The following is a 7,758-nucleotide window of genomic DNA, read 5'->3' on the forward strand; positions in this document are numbered from 1 at the left end:
GGGTGTGGCTTAAACAACAGAAATATGTAGTTTCACAATTATGGAGGCTGGCAGTCCAAAATCAAGGTGTCAGCAGGATTGTTTTGGAGATGCAGAGGGAGGGTCTTTTCATATCTCTCTCCTGGTGGTTTGCTGACAATCTTTGGTGTTCCTTGGCATGTAGATGCATTCATCCCAAGCTCTGCCTTCATCTTCACATAGCATTCTCTCTCTGTCTCCCTCTCTCTCTCTCTCTCCCCCCCCTCTCTCTCCCCCCTCCCCCTCTGTGTGTGTGTGTGTGTGTATGTCTGTGTATGTGTGTTTGTGTCTGTCTTCCAATTTCCCCTTTTTATAAGGACAGCAGTTATATTGGATTAAGAGCTCACCCTACGCCAGTGGAACCTCATTTTAACTAATTACATCTGCAATAACTATATTTCCAAATAAGCTCATATTTTGAAGTACCCAGGGTTAGGACTTCAATCTCCAGCTGTACTAAAGGATCAAACCAGAAGGCAAGAGTAGCACAAGGCCCAGGCATGATACTGTTTCTAAATAGATGATGAGGATGGGGCAAAATGGATAATATGTCATAGACTTGTGAAATGTGAAGGTCAAAGAGATCTTAGAGCAATGGAACTTATTAAAATGCAAATTCCAAGACTCCAATACCAGAGATTCTGATCCATGAATTTCAAGGGACACAGTTCAATGCATAACATGTCATCTTTGTTCAGTCCAGCAATAAATAGAGGTGAGCCACTGGTAGTAGAAGTGAGATGGGAGAGGAGTGGAGAGAAGAGCAGAAGAGTGGAAACAAACCTGAGTATAGGACTGCTTAGTGAAGACAGAAGTCTTTGTTAAGCAAAAGAGCTCAGATCAGGGAGGAAATTCCATCAATTCAATACTAAAATGACGTACCATATACTTTATTTGCACTAAATTCAACATTTCATAAGGACAGATGACTGTTTCATGAAAACTCTCCACATGCATGAAGTAATATTTTGTTGACAAAACGTGCTCTTCTGAATCAAGAAAAAAGACAATTGTGCCCTGTTTTAAAAATTCTTTGGAACTTTCTAATATAAAATTCTCCAAATCTCCTAACTTTAAGAGAAAAATAGAAAACATTAGCTTAGAGATTTAAAAAAAAATGATATAGAGGCACTTTACTACTGAGAACAAAAACAGAGATGTGATAGACTTCCTATTCAGCTTCTCCAAAGGTGAGGTTTGCTATGGCAGACTTTGAAAAAATGGAGGACATAGCTCAAGGGTAGCCTGGCAAGAGGAAGGAGGACATGCTCTCAGGAAGGGAATGGAAAAAGCCAACTTGGTGATGACAAAATTCTCTTCAATCAGTCTTACAGTTCACCAACAAAGATTAGGAAGCTATTTTTATTGAGAGAGAGGGGGCCACTCAACAGACACTGCCAAGATCACCACTGTTGTGGTTCAGTCTAGTCTCAGGCTTACGGTACTATCGGAGAACTAGCAAGTGAGTGCTGAGTCACCTACCCAGAGTTTCTAGAAGACAGAGGTGGGCAATTCTGGGGTTTGGTGGTCACAGAGTGTGGCTTCTGGTGGGCCACAGTCTAACTATTCCATATCTCAACAAAAGTGAAAAGAGGAAAGAAAAATGCTTGGTGTATGGATGTTATAACTTAAAGGTTTAATCTTCAATTTACTGCTTCTGTTTTGTCTATTTAGTGACCTATCCATTGGTGAGTTTTTCATCACAGGTTCATTACTTGAAGCAGCATAATGACTCATGTAGCATTTACTATGCCAGGTGCTAAGTGCTTTACAAATGATAACTGACTTAATCCCCACAACAGATGAGGAAATGGAGGTACACAACGATGAAGTAACTTGCCTAAGGTTTTTGTGCTAGCAAGTTGGCAAAGCCAAGATTAGAACCTTAGCAGTCTGGCTTCAGAGTCTATGCTCACTATCACTGCAACTTCATACTGCCTAGTCACTGCGTATGAAGGAAGAGCAGTGGAAGCAAGCAAGTCAACTGTCCAGAACCACTGGGGGAAACACTCTTCTAGAGAAGCTCATTTTTCAAATACAATCGAGGGCTGCATAGTGACATTTTGCTCAACACGGAACTGCATATACAAAGGTGGTTCCATAAGATTAAAATACCATATTTTTATTACTGTACCTTTTCTATGTTTAGATACATGGATACTTCGCACTGTGTTACGATTGCCTACACAGCATTCAGTATGGTAACATGCTGTACAGGTGTATAGCCGAGGAGCAATAGGCAATACCATATAGCCTAGGTGTGTAGTAGGCGATGTCATCGAGGTTTGTGTAAGTGCACTTTATGATGTTCATACACTGATGAAATCACCTATCAATACACTTCTCAGAAGGTATGCCTGTCATCAAGCAATGCATGATGCTAGTTGATGGTCCGTATTTCACATGTGGAAACCTCCAAACGACAGCTGTTGTCGGATCGAAACTTTCTAAAATGTTATCTCCCAGCAGAAGACTTTAAACATGTAGTCATGTTTTCTTCAGGATTGAGTATTTCATTATGAACATTATTCATGCATTCACTCTCCATTTATTAAGTGCTTGTACTGTTATTATAGTTGTAGATGCCAGTGGTGACTGCGCTGAACTCTAGCTGAATGAGCTTTCTGGTCACTATAGGACGAGAGAGTCCCAGTGTTCTACCTGAATGCTGCAGCATACTGGCTGACACGTCTTCAGCTGAATTGGCTCTACAATTAGATAGACCCTAGGTGGTTCATGTTCAAGTGACTCTACCACTTACCAGCTTTGTGACTTTAGGTAAGTCAATGAGCTTTAGTTTCCTCATCTGTCAAAGGAAGATAATTATGTTTTGCGTCAAGACTTGTGAAGACCCAAATGAGATAATGCATTGGAAGCACAGTGGGAGCCCTGTGATCACAAACCAAGCAGAAGATTCCTCTCATTCTACATAGAGAACCCACCCTTCTTAAGCACTGGGTATCACCTCAGGGGCTTTGGTCTTCCCAGCTCTGTTCTTTTGCAGCTGCATGCTCAAGTGCAGCTTCTAGGCTATTGCAGAAGCCTTTCCTCATCCTGAGCCAAGCAAATCTAGGCCTGTCTGAATGGAAGAAATAACATGGGCTAGTGGTTGACATTGCTCAAGCATTATCCCTTGCATAAAGTAGGCATTCAACGATTGGCAACTTGAATGAAGTAAACAGTAAGCGAAGTGATTGATTCACCTGGCTTGCCTCACCCTCACCCCACCTTGGCTGTGCCTCACTTTCTCCGCCTGTAAGTGAGCCTAATAATACTTGCCACCTACACACCTTATTGCTGTTGTGAGGGTTATTGTGGGCAAAGGCCATAGAGTGCGGGGGATCATTAAAAGGTATACATCTAACAAAGTGGAAACCTTTGAACTTTCAGAGCTGTGGGGTTGTCATGCAGAGACCTGTTATCTTCATCTTTCAAACTCCTCTTCAGCATTTCAATTATGTTAGAAGTGAAAAGTGTTCCCTTCCGGCCTCAAGCCGGTACATACATATCCAGGAGAGCATCTTGGCCTCTAGGCAGCCTGTACTCCAGCTTACCTCTCATGGAAAGTCCATTGAAGAGAAGTAAGCCAGGCGCAGAAAGACAATCATCACATGTTCTCAATTATCTGTGAAATCTAAAAGTCAAAACAATTGAACTCATGGAGGTAGAGAAAGAAGGAGGGTCACCACAGGCTGGAAAGGGTAGTGGGTAGAGGGGGAGGTGGGGATGGTTAGTGGGTACAAAAAGTAGTTAAAGAATGAGTAAGACCTAGTATTTGATAGCACAACGGGGTGGCTATAGTCAATAATAACTTAATCGTACATTTAAAAATAGCTAGAAGAGTGTAATTGGATTGTTTGTAACACAAAGGATTAATGTTTGAGGGGATGCATACCCCATTCTCCATGATGTGCTCATTACACATTGCATGCCTGTATCAAAACACCTAAAGTAGCCCATAAATATATATACCTACTATGTACCCATACAAATTAAATTTTTTTTAAAATACATACGTAAACAAATAAAGTTAATTGAATGACAGTGGCTAACTGACCCATACTTCCTATCACTGCAACAGCCCCATGCTAGTTGACATTAAGGGAAAACAAAGAGTGGTCTGTTTGCCCCATAAAAAATGTATGGGGTCTGAATTGTCAAAGGCTGTCGGGGAGGGTGAATGATTTATTTTCAGGAGACCTTGCTTAAAAATCATTTCAGTTCGTTATTATTTCATTTACACCACAAATATTCATCAAGCACCTATCGTGTTCCAGACACTGTTCTCGGCACTGAAGGATACAGGAGTGAACAAACGGACAAAGTCCCTGTCCCATATACATTACATTATTGAGAGAGTAGATGAACGATAATCAAATAGATAAATTAGCAAGATGCTTTCAGGTAGTAATAAGGATTATGAAGAAAATGAAATGGGGTAATTGGTTAGAGGATGACCAAGATGGGGGAGATGGTTTCGTTGGAATAATTAAGAAACATTTCACTTAAACTAGCCCATTTCATCCTGAGGCCTGGAGATGAGAGGTCATAGGGCTTGGGTGTCCATTTTAGAGATTTCTTACCATTTCTGAGATTCTCTTCAAATTCTAAGTACTACCTGAAAGGGCTGTACCCACACTACTCATGGCTTACTGTGAATTTGGTGTCAACTCCTTTCCACTCCATCCAGAGGGATGAAGCAAAACGTGGGCTGAGGAACCTAGTAGGGTAGAGGATGAGGTGGGGTAGAGGAGGAACCCTTTGCAGCCACTGTGTCATCGTTTCCGCCTTCACATCAAGGTGCTTTACCCCTCAGGAACAATCTTTAGATGACGACTGACTAGAAATTGGTTTGAGAGGTTTCCAAAGCTGTAGATCTTGTGATCACTGTTGCCATACCTGCATTCTTCCCTTCCTATCAACAAACACTGGAAAAGCTCTGATTCAGGGCGATGGGCTTGCCGTGCGGGCCTCTTGTTCTGAGTCAGAATGGAAGAGCTTGGAGGCCTTCGGTTGGTAGGGCTTAGTAATGAGGAAGGAAACGGTTACTAGGAAATGAAGAGTGACACTCATCAAAGTGATCAGTAACCAAAGAATGGTGACTTGGTTCTTTGTTACATGGTGGAATAGAAAAGAGTAGGTGTGTAACAGAACCAGACTCAGATGACCCCGCATTGCTCAAAGGGCCAGTGCCAGCTTCCTATGAAGCTGCCTGGGAAGTAGGTGGGGACGGTCCCAACTGTACCTCCATATTGTTTATTTTTGCTTTTCCCGAAATAAGCAATCTCAATCTTTAATTTCCATGTGGAAACACTCCCCACTCTGCCCTCCCCCCCAATGTGGGTGTGTAGAAGAACAAGAACATGAAACAATGTCAACAATAGATTTTGTAGGCAGTAATCAATGACCTGAATTGGGAAATTTTACTCACAGCAGCTCTCTTCTTACCTGCCTTTGAATTGTTTTGTCATTAATGGCTACTCGCTAACTTGTATAGCAGCCAAAGTCAATTGAACATTCGACAAACATCTAGAATTCAGCAACAATATACGTAATGTACAATGCTAAATATGTGCTTGGCTGTGTTTGAATCACTTTCTATACAATAACAAACACATTTAATCTTGCAATAGCTCTGTAGGGTAGCTATCCGATTATTATACCCATTTTACAGATCAGGAAACTGAGGCCCAAGGAGGTTAATTAACTTGTCCAGCTACAGAACGGTATGGTAGGATCTAAATCCGCTTCTCCCACTGTCTGTAATGGGTGTTACCCACATCCCAGGGTTTCTGGCTCTTCTTGTGTGTTTGCTTCAACTCTGCCTCTGCCACTCATTTCATGTATTATTATCTCCTCCACAACTACTTCCAGAAAATATTGGAGGCAGTGACTTAGCCTCTAAGGATTCAAGCTACCTAGAGGAATAGCTCACCAAATGTCTACCAGCTGGCTTGCAGTTATTTGTTACCCACCCACACACTTCCCCCGAGTGTTTTTTTGTACCCGCTCCTTCCTTAGAGAATCAGGACTGTGAACTTCTGAAGCCCAAATGAGCATCATAGTATTATCTGAAAACCATGAGTTGAGTGGGCACTATGCCTAGAGATGGCCCTGGCAGAAACTCTACTTTTTAGAGATGATTGATTTCATTTTCAGAAACTCTGAGCCAAAACAAAATCTTGCTGAATACTGGGATGAGAGCCCAGAGTTTGGTTATTACATATAGTGAGAAATCCTGCCTGGGGCTCTTAGGGAAGACATTTCTGTAGATCAGTGGGTTGGCTTAGCTATGCTAGGTTAGCTGATTGAAGCAGTGTGCTTATAACGATGGGGTCATGAGTTTTCTGATAGGTGCAAGGGTATGATGGCTGGGTGCAGTTTTGGGTTTTGCTCCTAGGAATGTGGGCTAAGGGGAAGAATCTGAAGCTTCAAACCAAAGATCTGTCCACATTCCTGGAGGAACAGGTCAAAGGGAAAACAGGAACTGAAGAGGCACAGCTTAACTGGCATTTGTAGTGTGATGGGATGAAAGAGTCCTAGGGAGCTGGGTGCCAAACTTGTACTTGTTTGCTGTAATCCACAAGTCAATTTGAACTTGTCCTTATAGAGGAAAACTCAGTAAGAGTGCAACCTCAAGTTCTATTTCCTCTTCCTCTCAGAGAGCTATCACTTAGGTGATCTGGCTCAGTTTTCTCTCCCTTCTTGACCATACTTTCCAAACCCCTTTTTAAAATTCTGACTCCATAAAGGGTTTTTTTGCCCAGGGGAAGATTAAAGCTTGTCTTCTTTTCCACAGAGAGAAAAACAAGTGGATATAAGTTTACAAGGGGAATTTGCCAGATGACCGCTCCCAACATCCTCTTCACTCCTTAATTAGGGGTCACTTCAGCACAAGTCATTAATTTCCAGTTTATTACTTGGCAAGTGGCTATCTGTTGCTTCAGGATGGTAGTGCGTGGCTGGCCACAGTGGCTCATGCCTGTAATCTCAGCACTTTGCAAGGCCGAGGCAGGCTTGGGCCCAGGAGTTGGAGGACTAGTCTCTGCTAAAAATACAAAAATTAGCCAGGGTGTGGCGTCGTGTGACTGTGGTCCCAGCTACTTGGGAGGATCACTTAAGCCCAGCAGGCAGAGGTTGCAATGAGACAAGATTGCACCACTGCACTCCAGCCTGGGCGACAGAGCCAGACTCTGTCTCAAAAAAATAAAAATAAATAAATAAATAAAAGGTAAAAATAAATAAGATGGCAGTGCCTGTTTTTTGTTTGCTTGAGTGTTTGCTTTTCTTAACAAAGTCCTCTGGGGCTTCTCACAAATCTAAGTCAGGTTTTAAACATTCAAAAACATTGGACGATGTGAAGCGAAAACCTAGAGGAGTTGTTTCTGTGTTTCAGGGAGCAAATGTTGCCCATTTCCACCTGCGACAAATTCGTGCCCGGTTTCAGGTAGCAGTGGTTCTCCAGGTGCATGCTGGCTTTTTAGTGATCACCTTACACTCAGTTGCGCACTGTCAAGCACCAGGAAGACTATAAAAAGCCTGAGATGACTAATGAGCCCGACTATTTAAAAGACACCAGTCTTCAAAACGTCAGAACCGCCCCTTTTACTGAACACTGAGAAGAAGGCCCCTCATCTGAGCGTACTGGGAAGTCAAATGAAGGGTAAAAATGGTCTGTTTATTGAGCACTTGCTGTGTTCAAGGAATTTCACCGGCATTACCTCTTTTTGTCTTCACAGT

This window comes from Aotus nancymaae, unplaced genomic scaffold (assembly GCF_030222135.1).
Source record: "Aotus nancymaae isolate 86718 unplaced genomic scaffold, 86718_ANA_hifiasm-v0.15.2.pri h1tg000004l, whole genome shotgun sequence".
In the NCBI taxonomy this organism is placed as follows: Eukaryota; Metazoa; Chordata; class Mammalia; order Primates; family Aotidae; genus Aotus; species Aotus nancymaae.